Consider the following 16,290-nt stretch of genomic DNA (forward strand, 5'->3'; position numbering starts at 1 on the left):
TTATAAGCATATTGTAATTCTGATATGTAAATCGCATAATCCTGTTTCTCTTGAAACCCATGTAGTCTCAATGTTCTGACCCTTGTGTCATTACTGTTCAGTGCAGAAGGAATGATGCAGCATTACTGCTCTTCTTTGTCTCTTAAAATTTATGTCATTAGCTTAAAAATCAACTTGCATGGTGCACAAGAAAGGAGAGCATCTCTCCTGAAACTTCTTAATGCTGCTCTTAGTTTCCCTTCATTTGAGTATGTTTCTCTTCATATTGTTCTACTGTTTGGTCAATGGTAAGAAAACAGCTTTACTGCACAGTCATCACTATTGGTACTTTAGGAGTACTTGTATTCAGTTCAGATGAAAAACTGAGAAAAAACTTTTTCATTAAAGCATATTTCATTTGGCCAGTGTAAAACTCGAATGGCTTTGATTCTGCAGCTAGTATTCATATTAATGCACTTGTATCTGTGTTGGGTTCCAAATTTCTTTCACCTTCAAATTTAGTTCAATGTCTTCTTTTACTTCTCACTTTCTACTGGATATTTGCTGGCTTGCCAGAAGATGTTTAATTGCAAACGAAGCCTAGCTGGCTTGCAATAAAGTAGGCTATTTAAAAAAAAATAATCTTACCTTTTGCTCATGTAATAAGCCCCTCAAACCCGAACAAGTGTGCTAAGACATCTATAAAGCAATCTTTTAATAAGTAGTTAAAAGTGAAATAATGAAATGTGAGGATGTAGACTGATTTCAAAACCATCTTTAATTTCATTAATTATTTATGAGAGGGAGGAGCACAAAGGCTGGCATTTTATGCAAAATAAATACGTGAGCATTTGTTCATAAAGATCTTATGAAACATGGATGGTCAGATGATGTATATGCTTATAAATAAGGATCAAAAAAAGAGCTTATCCGAGTGATTTTGAGGAAGTTGGAAGAGAATTCTAAGGGGAAAACTGTAATTACAGTTGAGCACTAAGTCAGTAACCAGTACTGAATAATTTTCATTCAAAAAATCCTCTCCTTGCGAAGAAAAGCCTTACCAAACACAATGTGTATTGTGCAGTAAGTGCTTGTCTCCCCTCCTAGTATGGCAGTGGAAATGATAAACTGATAGATATTCTGGACAAGGTACAGAGTCAGATTTATATAATTAGTGTATAGTTGCTTTGAGCTTTTTTGCAAGGGAAACTTGTGTTACTAATGAAGGTCTGTTCTTGTCATGCAGAGAACGTTTTAGTCTTCAAACAATTTTCACTCCCTTAATCTTTTTATTTTGCTGAAGCTGTTATTGTTGGAAAGGTGCCGAAGTGTCCTTTATGAAGCCATTTGCAAATGCCATGAATTTGCCAGCAGGGTATGAATAGCAGTGCAGCTGGTGGTCTTCCTATCCCCTCCAAGGCTGCTGTTGCTGTTGCAGTTATAATAGTCTTCAACAACAACATTCTGTTTCACAATTCATATTTTTCATCTTATGGTGCAATGAACTCCAATTTTGTTACAAAGCTGTGGTCTTCTGTTAAGACTGGCTGTTGCCAGTTTGCTTAAATCCAGTTTTGGTAAAGCAGGAAATTAATGCTGTTTCTAAATCAAAAAAAATATCTACCAACCTGTTTCATTTTATCTGTGATCACTTAAGAGATTTAGTAGTTTTTCTTAGAAACTTCTGTTATTGGTACAGGTGAGTGGAGTTGAAGCAACTTAACGTTTATGCAGGAACTGCAGGCATGGATGGAGACCATCCTCTGCCAGGCAATGGGGATGGCTATTGAACAATTGATTATAAGACCTTTTTTTCCATTACAATATTAGTGAAAAAACTGCAGTGATATGTATTATACACGGAGACTTCTCTCCTCCTTGACCTAAAGCATTTCAGTAATATTTGTCTGTTTTTAATAAAATAATGTTAAAGTTTTAGATTTATACAGCATGGCTTGCAAAGAAGTACTGAATATTGTGTTCTGTGTTTTACAGATTAATTATACAAAGAACATCTTTCAAGAAGTCAAGCTCCAAGGAACTGGTAGGTGGAAATGTGAACCTTCTGATGTTCTTGTAAATTTCCTGGTTTCCCAGCACTTAGCCTGGTTGGTGTCATCTTTCAGGTTTTACTCTGGAAGAAAGGAGATGAAAAGTAGCTTTTTTTCTTTTTTAAGGAATGGAAAAATTTTTAACACGTTGACTATTCAGTATTTAAGAAAAATAGAATATATTTCATCTGCTGTGCAGTTGTGAATACAATGTAAATCCCACAATGCTGTGAAACAGTTTTTGAAGTCTTTGTAAAGACAGTGCTAAAAATAGCCTGAACTGTTTTTTTCTTCATATTTGTCTTTATCACTCAAATATCTGTTGCTGTGCTGCCTCACGATGACTTTCATTCAGTGTAAGCTGTCAGTAGGTCAGAGAGACCTCATATCTTCGATGGAGTTATGAAATTTCCGGAGTTTATTACCCTATTAAAATTCATTTTAAATGTCAAAGTTCCTAATGTGTACAAGGAAACAATTTGGGAGCATCTTCAAAGTTATGCACAATTTTCTCCTTGAGTGTCAAGTGAAGTATCGGCTAAAAATACAAGACCTTTGCAGCACATGATATTCCATTATTTCTGTGTTGTAACAGATAGTCTGTAGAGATATGAGAAATAATAATTCTGTAGTGTTTTACAACTTATCTTTTATATTTAAAACATGTAAAGAGAAAGTGTTATGTAGTTTTAGACAAAAAATGCTGATTATAAAAAAGCCACATTTTCAGTGAAGCCCAGCTGCCGTTTTTTCTTAAGAAATTCTCTGCTTTACTGTACCCTGAATGACTCATTGTTTACTTTGACCCATTTTGTACTGTGTTCCATAATGATAACTTAATTTTTTCTGTCTTGCAAAGTTGTGGCCTGTCTTGCACTATACCTTGGCCTTTGTGCCAGTGTAGTATTTGTATGTCTTCTCACTGTATTGGGTGTTTTCATAGTTGGGTATCCCCAGCTTCAACTACTGAATGAATGCTTTACAGCAGGTAGAGTATTGCAAATAAAATAGATGTCAAGGCTAGATGGTAGTCTAGGTCTGAAATTGTCTGGGTGAGGAGGAAGACTGTCAGCTGATGATCAAAGGAAATGTTTTTCTGGGCATTTTCACTGTGGTTCTGTTTTTGAAGGTGGACCTAAAACTGTCCTGTGGATCAGCTGCATGTAAAACCTGAAGCTGGAACTTGGATAAATAGATTTTTCTTGTTAATGAAGAAATGTGTCATTAGTGGTATCAGATAACGTAGATATTGGTTTGTTGGTCTCTGAATAATTCCTTGTGTGGGTGTATGAGATGAACAATGGAGGACAAAAGACATGATAAATTAGTTTAATGATAAGGACTGAGAGAGAGTAATCAGGAAGTAGCTTAAGTAGCTTGCTGCTTTGTGAAGTTTAAGTGTGACTTCTCACAAAAGTAAAAGCTGTGGTGTTTATATCCAGCATTGCTAGTTCTCTAAGTTTTGAGGATAGCTCATGTAGAGGTAAAGAAGTTGCCTGTGAGACAAACAGTGCGTATTATTTATCTCTCAAATAGAGGTATCATGGGAAAAAAAAATCAACAGGAAATTTCAGCAGTGTAAGATAAAAATAATTTTAAAAGGATTGCAAGTCACAATGAATTCTGTTTGAAACAAACCTTAGTGGTTGATACCTGCATTGTAACTGACCATACGTAATAGCCCCCAGAGTCCCCTCGTTAATATAACTTCCAATCAGTGCATATTTGTATATTTACATGATCACAACCCATGTTAGAGGTATCATTTTCAGAGATGCTGCCCTGCATCTCTCATCGGTTATTGCTGTGTTTGTGGGTCCTGAGTAGCTTTGGAAAAGCTCACAAGTCTGTACTACGTGTCTATATTGTACACCAAAATCCTTTTAAAAGCAGAATTAAATTGCTTATATTACCATTAACATCATTCTATTTTTTAATAAAAGTTTAGATTTAATCATCAGGTTTTCATTACTTGAGCATGAAAAGCTTTGATTACATTGTACACTTATTTAGAACTTGTGACTGAATTTTTTCAGCCACCTAAATGTTAGCATTCTCAGCTGAACATGTTCCTCAGAGCAACTGTTCAAAAAATACTAGCTTTGCTTTTTCTTGTCACCCGAAAGGAAAGAGGCTGTTTTTTTCTCTCCCAAGATGAACAAGAATACCAACTGTCTTAAATTCAGGTATTGATGTAAGATGTGTTAATACTGGGAAACCGAATGTGTTTCGTGTGCTCCAAACGTAGATTTCAAGACACTTCATCTCAGAATGGCATATCTCAGCAGATGTGTGGAATTTGTAATAGATTTCATCTCCTTTATCAGCCATAATATATAAAAATTCTAGAAATGTCAAGAAGGAAGCAAAATGTCTCAATGCAAATCGATAACAATTTACCAGTGTTGCCAGATCAGTTGTATTCTCTGGTTTGTATTTTTCAATGAGTAGACAATGTTGTACATATGCACTGTCATGTCTTTTTGTATTGATTCATCTTAATAGTTCCTTCTAGTTATTAGCATTACTATTATTTGTTTGACAGTACCACCTAGTGAATATGGTTGTTGTCATGAGCTGTAGTCCCAAGTTCCTGCTCACATGGGTAAGATACCTTGCCAATAATGCCAAAATCAGGACAAAAATACTATCTCCATTTTACAAATGGTGTGCTTAACATGAGTACTCACCTTAGCTTCTGGGCAGAACTGGGTGATTCATGCTGGGAACTATGCTGCCACAACCACACTGTCACTGGCACTTGCAATAGTGAATTTGAAGCCATTTGGATAATGTATGTGTAAGCTGCAAAAACATCTCGCTTACAGTTGCAGGCATATGCTACTGCAACACACCAGAGGTGTAAGGTTCTGTCTTTTCTCCCTACTTAATAACATGAGGCTGATGAATCTTCCAAGCTCTGTGTTTTCATCCTCCATTGAAAACAGCACAGGCATTTGGATATGAAGTACTAGCCTTTATTCATCAGGGACTTACAGCTTGAGCTGTAGTCATTTAGGTCATAGGTGAGAGCTGGTTAATGGAACTGAGCTCCTATCGAAGGACAGTTTCTTTGTTAGTTTAAGAGCTCTTTTATTCAGAAAGAAAATAAGACTGACTTTTTATTCATCAGTATAAAAAATGTCAAAAATTGTTTTGAATGAGCACAGTGTCTGTACAGTTAGTATGCTTTGTTGTACCTTCTTCAGTGTACTCAAGTACTAAGCATGACTTTCAGGTGCCTGTCATTCTTTGAGTTGCATAAGTCTACAGCTCTGTTCCTTAGTAGTTGTAAGATTGAGTATTGTGATAGCTTCTTTCTGTTCCCAGCTCTGTTTATCTTCCTCTCTTCCATCCTCGCTCAAACACATGTAGATTTTTCTTGGCCATGTTTTGAAGTTGTTCTCCAGTCTTCAAGTTGTTGGATTAAAAGCTGTCATGGTAAGAGGAGAATATAAAGAATAAACTTAAACTAGTCAAGGAAGTGTATTCGCACTTCACACTGTGTGTTCACACAGATAAAGACAAACTGTAAAGAATGTTCTGGTGGTCCTGACAACTGTTGTGATCCCTCTGAATTTGATAACAGCAAATAATAATAATATGATCTTGACATTTAAGGGCATGTATCACACACTACCTCAGATAGTAGATTCTTCTGGTTTGTTCCATTTGTGCATTTTTAATATTGTTTAATGTAAGTACTGTTGAGTGAGCACATGTACCCTTTGGGGTGACATAAATTAATTCCACTCCCATCATGAAATCTCTCCATGGATTTATCACAAATTGCTGCAGCTGTGAGTGTTTTCATGCTCTCATGAGAAGTATGAGATTAAATTCTGTCACTACTGTACTATTTTTAATTAATTTAACCTCCAAACTACTCAGTTCCCAGTACCAGTTTCTCTCTCTTTGGTCAGCAGATTAATTAGTTAATGTCAAATTAATTCGTTAATGCAGTCAATATTTAAACAAGTCATAGAAGGGCTAAGAATGACTAGTACAGATTTGGTGTTGTGGAAGTAGGGGTTCATGTGTTTAACAGGAAAAACAGAAGTCACATTTTCACATGAGTTGCTTGACTACTCCTGGTGATTTGAATATGGAACATGCTCAGCTTCAGCAACTGTTGTGCCAGTAGGTAGAACCCGAAGTGTTATTTTTCTAATAATTTGGAGAATTAACAAAGGAAAACAGAAATAGCTGGCAAAGCCAAAAAGAATTGAACTGGGCAAGGAGCATCCTGTTTGTTCTGGAACAGGAGTTGAGGTGTATCAGAAATAACTACAAATTTCTGAACTCTTTGAAGAGTTTGAAGTGCTCAACATAATCATAGGGCTGAACTTGGCCTGTGGGTTCCTACTGAACAGTGTCTTTGTGGTGAATATTGGGGAAATGAATGCAATAAACTGAGAATTGTTGAGCTGCTGATGTTTTAATGAAGAGTGCTTGTGCATTTGTGTTTCCTGGGAGATACAGCCTTAGAACAGAGCCTTAGAAATAGAGAGCAGGGCAGTGAGCCTTGAAAAGCACTGTTACCCTGATTTGGTAGTGTCTTCTCATCCTCAAGTCCTGAGCTGTCAGCTTTGCCAAAAGTGAGAAATTGGAGCCGATTACAACGTGTGACACTGGAAAACGGACAAGGAGGTTGTGGTTGATAACCAGTTACCACAAACTACATTTAGTAGTAACTACATTGTGAAGCGAGGTATTTGTGACATGGTATTGGTAGAATACAGGAGGATAAGACAAAGTTGTGTCTAGCCAGTGGTTTGGGGATTGCCAATCATAGGTAAGACAGAAAGCAAGCACCACTGTTCTTGGCAAGGTGAATATACTTTACACTAACCAAATAGCTTCTTGTGTCCTCTCAATCAGTAACGTTGGTTCTGCCTACTGTAATGGTCAGAACCTAGGGGTTATAACAGACATGTCAAATTGATAGATCCCTGCAAAGAAGCCAAGACTGAGTCTGAGTGCCCAAAGAAAATAAATGGAAGGAACAAAAAAGAATCACTCAAAACAATGTTCTGTAGGAAAATAAACACTTAAATACTGTTCTGGATTTGCACTGTCCTACTCACACCCCTTGATTTTTCTGACTACTTAAAAAAACTGTCAAATACAATTGTAAACTTTGTGCTCTTATCTTTAAGTGAAAACAGTGCCTGTTATTTGTTGTAATTTCTGAAAAGCCAGACTTTAAATACCTTTCACAGAGCAAAATTTGTCTGTATGTCTAAGTGCTTAAATTAAGACTGCGAGGCGTAATGGGATAGGTGTTCACTCTGGTAAATCTGCAGTATGCTGAGGCCCCTTGAGATGAATTCTGCACAAAATGATTATCACCACATCAGCAGTGCTCTGACTACCTCAGTATTTTGCGTTAGCAAAACCAAGGTAATGAAACATAATGCAGATTGATTTTAATAGAGGAAATAACATGTCTGGAAAGTTTCATGGTAACATGTTAGTTCTGGGTTATGAGTTAGGCTATCTGATTTATAACATTTTTCCTTGCTAAGAGTTCTTTTTGCCATTCCCCACTGAACTGGATTCATGAAATATTTGCCTATGATATTTTCTACTAAAGGAGTTGTTACAATATTTTGAAAAATAGTATATTGTATACCAAAATTAATTTCAAATCTAATCAATGAGTTGAATTAGTCTGTTGGACAATTGAATAACGTCCACCTTTCTTTCAGTATTTTGTGAATGTTTTCAGGTACTGTATTAAGAACTTCAACACTTGAGTTTTATTAAAAGTTGTGACTTAAAGACGGTAAATCCAGTTTAAGTGTGTATTTAATATGATGGATACTGACTTAATGGGGAGGCTGCGGTGGATATTTTGCAATTTCACTGAACCATTTCCAACGACATTTTGTTACTAGCTTCAAAAGTAGCATTGTGTGCAGCATGTTTTTCTACATCAGGTATAAATGGGGAAAACAGATGAAGGTATCCTGAAGATGCTTCGATAGGAGACAGCAAAACCAATTTACATGATTAATACATAGCAAATGGAATTATTTAGAATGAGTAGCTGAATTCTTGCAAGTTAAATGGGTGTCAGAACAGATAATGGCTAACATGATTGGAAAAGAAGTAATTTCTTCAAAATACAGTTGCTCATATAAAACAATTACATACACAAAAAAGTCAGTAACGATTTCAGAAAACTATCTCGTTATGCTGCATTTAATTGAACAGCTTTAATGTTTGTCATTATTTAGAGATACAGAAAGTTTAGAAATTGTGGAGCTAGGTGATTTAGTGTGATGTTGATGTTCTGCAGTGAAAACAATGAGACTCATGTTAATGGGACCTTAAAGCCTTTTTTTATTTTTTAAAAGAATACAAAATTGGTTAGAAATAAAAAGATGGTATGCTGCAGCACAGGCAGTAGCAAAGTAAGGCACCAATTGTTTCCCCATCTTTCAGGGTTTGAATGAAATGAGTTCTGAACTCAGTTTGAATAATATTCTTTTGGGTATTGAAGATTTCTGGGTACTTCTGGTTTTGTTTGTGCTAAAGGAGGTTCATTCTATTTCTTGTTTACTTGGTGTATGAAGTGACATGTATGTGTTTAGTCATGAGTGTTAAACTGATTTATCTAAAGAAGACAGGTAGGCAGAAGGGATGAATCTTTTGTGATTAGCATTTTTAATTGTCTTGCTCTTTTTTCAAACTCTCACAACCAGACTGTTGAATTAATTAATGGTTTGAATGATCATTCTCATCTCTGAGCTTCAGTATTAACCCTGCCTACTGTACCAGAAACAGAAAAGAAAGAACATTTTATTAGTTCTGTGGCATTGCCATTTTGCTTACATTGAAACTCTCATTCTCTGTGCTTGCAGCTGCTGGCTGGGTGCTGCAGACAGCATTGGGAAATTACAATTATTGCTCTGTATCATGGTGTGGTGAGATGCTGTGTCAGAGGTAGTGATCACTGAGAACATTTTCTCTTCAGATGCTGGCACCGATGCAACTCAGAGATAATTGGCTAAGTAGTGGAGTTCATTGCAAGTGTAAGTAATTGTTGTATTGCTATTAATCCCCTCTTGCAAAGAGAGTTCCTTGGGAAGTCAAGTTCAAAAGTCTGAAGATTTGGGTGGTCTGATGTAAACAATACAAAATTTTATTTTTCCAGCTTCTGAGTTTGCAGAGGGTTCATTGCAATTTGAAAAGTTGCTGTGATCATCTACATAGCTCATAAACTAATGTAGTGGTTAAATACTATATTTCCTACTTAGATTTTAGTATATTGTATGATAAGAGGCTTCTGGACATTTCAAGGCATTTTTCTTTCAGGCCTGACCCTGAGGACAGGAAGCTCACACTCTGTAGGCTAAATCTTCTCTCACAAAATTCTTCTAGGATGCAGAAGGATTTTTGTGGGATTTTTTTTTTTTTAAAAAAAAACAAACATTGTTTTTGAAACTGGTAAAATTTCCCAGTAGTGAGAGCTGTAATCGTGCACAGTGCTTACGTACATCTATTTGAAACTTTAATTGGTGTGGGCTTTTTTGTTTGAGTTTGGGTGTTTTTTAGTGTCTTCTCCCTCTTCCTCTCCTGTGTTCTTCTCTGCTCATTAAGAAACAATGGAATTTCTTCAGTGATGACTCAGGTATACTTGGAATTTGGTTGATGTTTCCTGTATTTCTTGCCTAATCTTTTCAAAAGCTATTATCCATGTGATGTATTACAAGCTTCTGGGGAGAACAGAACATTATAGTTTCTACATGAGTAACTTGTAAGAAAATGACTAAGTGGACTTGTTTATAGACCTAAAGCATTGGGTTACAACTCCAAAAAGAATGTAGGAACAATGGGCCCTGGTTAATGTTCTGTGGAAGTTGGCAGCTTTGATGTGTGGATTGGCAGATGTCTGCAGAACACAGATAATCAGGATTTGGAAATGGTGTGCAAATTTGAGATCTACTTGACCAGTTATAACTACAGCGTTAGAAGGACAGAGTGGCACTGAGAAGTAATAATGTTGTCTTTAATGTCTTGCACTGTCAATCATCATCTGTTAGTGATTTGGATAAATAGTTTGGTGGCTTTAGTAAACCCTTCAGGTGGTGGCTGGGTGGGGTTTTCCTATTTTCCAGATTTTACTCTGTGATGATAACTGTGTATCGCTTGGGAATTTTTTCAAAGAGGAAAAGCAGCTAAAGAAGCAGCTTGTTTCTTGGTTAGAAGTTCATCTGTTGCTAGGGTTTGGCTATAACTCTGACTTACTTTCTTTGATAGTGAAAGAGTTCTGTGCTTTTTAATTTACAACATGTTAGTTGCCTGTGTGCTGTTGAGATAGTACAGCATGTTACTCAGCATTGCAAAACTTAATATGTATTTCTTTAGGTTTAGAGAAAGTATCTTGGTGGTTTTGCGAGTTTCACCCAATTGTTGTTCTTGAGGGTTTTTAGGAGCAATGACTTCACTGCATTTCCTAACATGGCTTTTCTTTTTAATTTTTATATGCCCTCTCTCCCTCTTGAATTTTGCTAATTACACTGAATGGTAATAGCAGTGTTTCTAATACTTAACCTCTTGATTATATCAACAGCAAACTTAAAATGTCAGATTAAATATTCAGAAGGGAGAAAAACATGCTGAAGTGTTATAGAAGGAAAAATAATGAACTTACAGAATTGGACAAAGTAATGCACTATACCATGAGACCTATCAATAAACCTCAGGCTGTTTTACCTTCTATTGCAGCATGGAAGTGGTGGTGCTCAGAAACACTGTGTAAATTTCTCAGCCCTTTACGAAAGAATACCAAAAGGTAACATTAAGTAAGAACTTGTAAATTTTTCTCTGGGTAAGAAAAGCAATTCCAGTATACCTTCAGGTATAATAAAACAGGTACTTGACATGTTGTATGAGCTATGTGGTACAATCAGAGATGATTTTCTTACACCAGAGGATTAAATTTACGTGTTTCTGCTAAATGGTGCTTCTCTGTGCTTTTTGTTTCTTAAGAAAAAGGAAAATGTATAAGCTGTTACTATAAGCTTAATACCACCTAAAATGCAAGTTTCTTTGTAGTGAATTGTGAAATTTGTAAGTGGGTGTTTAACAGTGGCCACAGCAATGTTCTCTCCTTACGGGGTAGGAAAGCCTGTGCAGTTAGGAAAAGGCTTTGACTGTGAGTACAGTCCAACATTGCTGCCTGTGGTGCAGAGAATGTAATAGGAGGGCACCCTGTGGGAAAAGTCACAGCAGGAGCCATGGCAATGGGTGGCGTTGTTGAGGTTCCCTCCCAGGGATGGGTGGTCTGGCTGTTGGTGCATGCACAGAAATGTTATGCAAAGGATGGTTTACGTTCCACTACTTGTACTGGTTGCCCCTCATGGCTTGGGCTGAGATCTAGAGTTGTGAGGTGGTTCTCAGGCTGTGTCCTGAATTCAGCAGGAGTAGTGAGAGCCATAATTTCCACTACAGTGAGTACAAGGAAAGCTAAGTGGAAAAGAACCAAGTTCTGTCTAGAAGGCTGCAAGAGTTAATTGCAAATAACTGTTACCAACACAATTCAGTATTTGCAGTGTGCTGGGTATACTATTTACTATTGCTATTTTCTCTCTGATTATGAGAATAAATAATTCCTGTGCTGACTATTCTATAAACACTTTAACAATAATTTTGTCTTGAATGATACTTGCAGCAGCTACCTGCTTTTACAGCAATTGTGGTAACATAGATTGCACCAAAACATCTTAAAGGAATGTCAGTATTTATGAAGAAGATCGAGTGCTTGAGGTCTTAATAGCTGCAGTTCAATTGCAGTGATAGTAAATAGGGAATATTCTGAAAAGAATATAGAGTTAGATAATTGGCAAGAAGGGGAATCGCTGGTGGGTTTTGCCTTCACTCAATGTGAAGAATGACTTTGTTTTTCCATTTAGTTTGCTTTGTTTCTACATAGGCCAAATACACTGAAATTTGGGATATGGTGGGTAGAGTCTCGGGTTTAGGTTTTAAATTCAGGCCATAAGGTAAGCATAAGTAGACTTTAAAACCTCGTTTACTTTTAGTAGTTTTCACAGCAGTGTTAACAGATCTATTGTTAGCACCTTTGCTGTAGTATTTAAAGTGCTGCAACACAGGAAACCTGAGCTAGATCAGCTACAGATTTCTCTTTTTCTTTTGGAAACTCGCTCGGTTGTTTCTGTTACACTTCAGTTGTTATAGTCCAAGCAGATTATTTTGAGTGACTATTTTTCTTTCAGATACAGTTAGATCAGTTGCACCACTGCTATTCAGGAAAAGGTGGACTGATAGTAACACTTCTGTGTGTCTCTTATGACCCTGCTAAAGCACCTAAGACGTTCCTCATCTTGCAGTGGGTGAAAAAAACTTTAACCTCGTTGGCTGTTGCTGTGATGACAGCACAGAGGCCTCACCCACTGTTCTCATTGTCATTACTCTTTGTTGCTTTCTGGTTATTTTAATTTTTCTTTTGTCCTTGTATTAAACCCAAACTTCTCAGTTCTGCATATTAATATCCAGTTAGTTGTATTTACAGGTTGGTTCTTGCTCTTCTGCATCTTTAACATTTTGAACTTCTGCTGCTGTTCAGGTTCTCTGCTTGCGTTTTTGGATGGTTTTATCTCTAGATGATCCTTTCTAACTCCATGTTTTATGTTGCTACTTTTGTCACAGTTCTCTTTGCTATTCAGTTTCTGTTTAACTCTTACAACAGCAGCCATTTGAGTGTAATTATGATTACCATCATTATGATAGAACAGCTTTCTAGAGTTTGTGGTTGTCAAGCAGAAACTGTTATTATTTCATGAAATTAGAGGGTAATAGAAGTCTCCAGACTCCCTCCTCAAAGCTAAAACTACAGCAGGTTGCTCAGGACCTTTTCCAGTTGAACTCTGAAAATCTGTAAGGATGGGAAATTCTATGGCCCCTCTGGGGTGCCTGGTACTTAATTGTTCTCTTTGCGATTAATTTTTGCTTACATGATCAGAACTTTTCATGCTACAGCTTGTGTCTAGTGCCTCTTGTCCTTGCTTCTTCAGATGGAGAGCTGCTTATTGTCAATGCCATAGTGACATAAAGGAATGTGTAACAAAAGATACCTGTTAATTTGCAACAATAAATCTTTTCCCGTGAGTCCCTGTCAGAGGGGAATTAGATTGGATATTAGGAAGAAACTGAAAGGGCTGTCAAGCATTGGAGTATGCTGCCCAGAGAGGTGGCAGAGTCACCATCCTTGGAAGCCTTTAAAAGACGTATCAACATAGCACTTAAGGACTAGTAGATATGGTGGTGTTGGGTTGACTGTTTGACTTGATCGTCTTGTGAGTGTTTTCTTGGAGTGTATCTTTCTGTGAGTTTCGAAGTTTGACCCAAATAGCAGAAAGTGATTAAGTCCCACCCAATTTTGTATACTTTTGCTGAAATATAAGTATGAGCAGATCTAATGTGAATAGATTGCAGATACTAACAGGTTGCAGGGAGTTTTCTTACAGCATTTTCAGAGTCGGCTAACAACCAGAGAAACAAACTCGTGAAAGCAGAAGCCATTGTTATGAATTAATTCTCACTTCATTGGCTAACTTGAAAAATCTGCTAAAATTAATTTCTGGAGGTACCTAGCAGGAGAAGTAGCACTGTTGCACAGCGGTTGCTTGCAAATGAACTAAACCAAATATACATCTTATTTCCTTTCTACTAAAGTAAACATTTACTCGGTATAAATAGCTGAGATGCAGCACATACCTCTCCAGTGTTGTCAGAAGGACATAGTTTGTTCTCCTAGCTGTATCCACTCCATACCAAATACACTGTGAATCAAGAACTGGCCTTTTTGTGTAGTTTAAAAAAAAAAAAAGAAAATCTACTGTTTCCTACAAGTGGTGTGAACTTTAGCTGTAGTTGTACCTGTTCCTGGGTTCTTTGGTACGTATCTTCAGGAGTGTGTTGCTTGTGCCTTGCCCCATCTTTCTGCTGTTAATTAAGTTCAGTTTGGAGTATTTGGAGTGGCCTGTTGTCTAAGGCATAGGCAGCCTAGATTTACTGTAGCAGTGTGATTTCTATGATACTTAATATTCTTGATTTGGAGTCAGCACCTGAAGAGGCTGGTAGTAATTAAAATAGATGTTCTTAACTGGTGGTAAGGCTTTATTAGCCTGTAAGCAGAGGTTCACAATATCTGGACAGATTTGTTCTGCCATTTAATTCTAAGCAATGTACAGGTGCCATCTGACAGCCTGGATACATTTGTTGCTGCTGTATGCTTGTTGTCTGTACATTGAAGCCTGTTGACACTGCCTTGCTAGCAGGTGTCACTCTAGCAGGAAAGCACATGGAAAACAAAAACCAGCAAAGAAAATGCAGGATTCCCTTAGGGCAATAACTTTTGCTTTTATGTAGCAGCTATTTTCTGACAGGACACAGAATACCTTATGAAGCTTTCAAGTTCCTTGTACTTTTTCTTTGTGTGACTTCCCCTGTTCCACACAAGGAATCCATGTTTTTTTTTTCTACTTCACTAAAGCACTTCCTTGGAGGAATAGTTCCTTTTCTCTTGATGACTCTTTCTACTTGGCTTGTTTTGTGTAGAATTACAAAGGTGGGGGTGTCAATACTGTAGTTTTTTTCAACAGCAACAAAATATGTGTTTTTTCAAGACTACTGTACTTCAGCAGGTGTGAAGGCAGGAACAGGGAATGTAAGTAAATGTAGCTCTTACAAGGCTACATTTACTTTTATCAACCAAGACAAAAGCCTTGACAAACTTTATCATAGAAATACAAATAATCACCTGAAATCTGATTGCTCACTGAAGTGTACTGATCTGAAACTTTCTTCAAATGTACAGAAATGTTTTATTCTCGACTTCTTTAGTGCCCCGTTAGGACACCTTCATCAGAATCTCTCTGACAGTCTCTTTACTTGGACATAGCATTAACATGGGAAACAGGAATGTCACTGGCAGGAGTGATAGACCTGTGGTGTCTTGAAGATAAATAAGGAGGCCGTATTACTTGACTAGTTTTATTTACATTATGTAAAGACTGAATTCCTTATTATTGGTAAGGATTTGATCAATTTCATCATTTGCAGGGTGGAGGTGATGGTGTTTGAAAAAAAGAATGGCTAGATGGTGCTTCAAAAGAACTAAAGATATTAAAAATGTTAGTAATGAACTTCAGATTTTGTACCAACAAACCATGTTGTCGTGGTTATTTTCAAGCTTCTGAGAGACAGTTGGCTTTTGAATACTATTAAAAATATTTCAGTCTATACAATACTGTTTTTTCTTGTCCTACAACAGAATGAGCAGAAGTGATTAGAAGTGCGGGGGTTTTATTTTGTTTAAGACAGTGTCTTTGTGATCCTTCAGGGAGACCATGGTTTTGGGCTAACGTTTCTGTGAACCTCTGATTTACAGTTTTTCAAATGGTGAAGACATTATTCCTTTGTGTCTGAGATGGATCTAGGACAGTGCTGCTTTTCCTGGCAAAGCAAGATTCCTTCCCTCAACATAAGAAGGGACATGTGGCACTTGTGCAGTGGTTTCAGAACTGGTTTTCAATTCTAAACTTGCAGCATCTGCTTGAACAAGGTCACCATAGGGATTTGAAAAGCAAAGCAATATTTAAGGAAATTCAAACTGCTTCTGCCATCTGAAACAATGCGAAATGTGTGCAGAAGAAATGCTGTCTAAGCTCAGAGATCAGTGATATTCCAAAGGCCTAAGAGAGATGCACCTTTGAATTTTAATGCAGTGGTTTTATGTATCACGTAAGTGCTGGCTTGGAGGTTTGCTTTTCTATAATGGATGGAAATAACTTTTAGACTCTGCCTATGGCTGCAGATATGTTAAAATCATATTTGGTAAATCGATTTCAGTGTTTTGGGTGAAGGCGTGTAAGCGATTCCAGGTTAAGAGGTTTTGGCTGATTTCCATTGGCAGGCTCTGGGCGAAGAACTGCTATCATCCTTGAAAAAAACCCCAAACCTATGTATGAGTCCTTTTGCAAAGAAACTAAATAGTAAGTCCAATGTAGACATAATTTGCTTACCCTGGAATAAGGGAAATGCGAATTGGTGAAATTCACTGCCTGGGTGAGACAGCTACTTAATTGCTTTGGTGAATTTGAATACACACCACCTTTAGAAAAACATAAAAAGTGGCAAGTATACCAGGGAAATAACAGACTGTAGACATAATGGCATGTGTATTGGAATTTTACTGAGCAATAAAATAGATATTGACAACACAAAT

At 37.0% G+C, this 16,290-nt stretch overlaps 1 protein-coding gene across 1 annotated transcript in view; it reads left to right on the forward strand.

Annotated features, from left to right (window-relative positions):
* The window catches only part of FHIT (fragile histidine triad diadenosine triphosphatase), a 570,515-nt gene that overhangs the window by 69,028 nt on the left and 485,197 nt on the right, over nt 1-16,290 (forward strand). The window contains exon 2 of the mRNA XM_084269480.1: nt 1,975-2,023. The gene's annotated coding sequence lies outside the window, so the exon portion shown is untranslated. The remainder of the gene's footprint in view (nt 1-1,974; nt 2,024-16,290) is intronic.

Source organism: Gallinula chloropus (genome assembly GCF_964237585.1).
Source record: "Gallinula chloropus genome assembly, chromosome: 12".
Lineage (NCBI taxonomy): Eukaryota > Metazoa > Chordata > Aves > Gruiformes > Rallidae > Gallinula > Gallinula chloropus.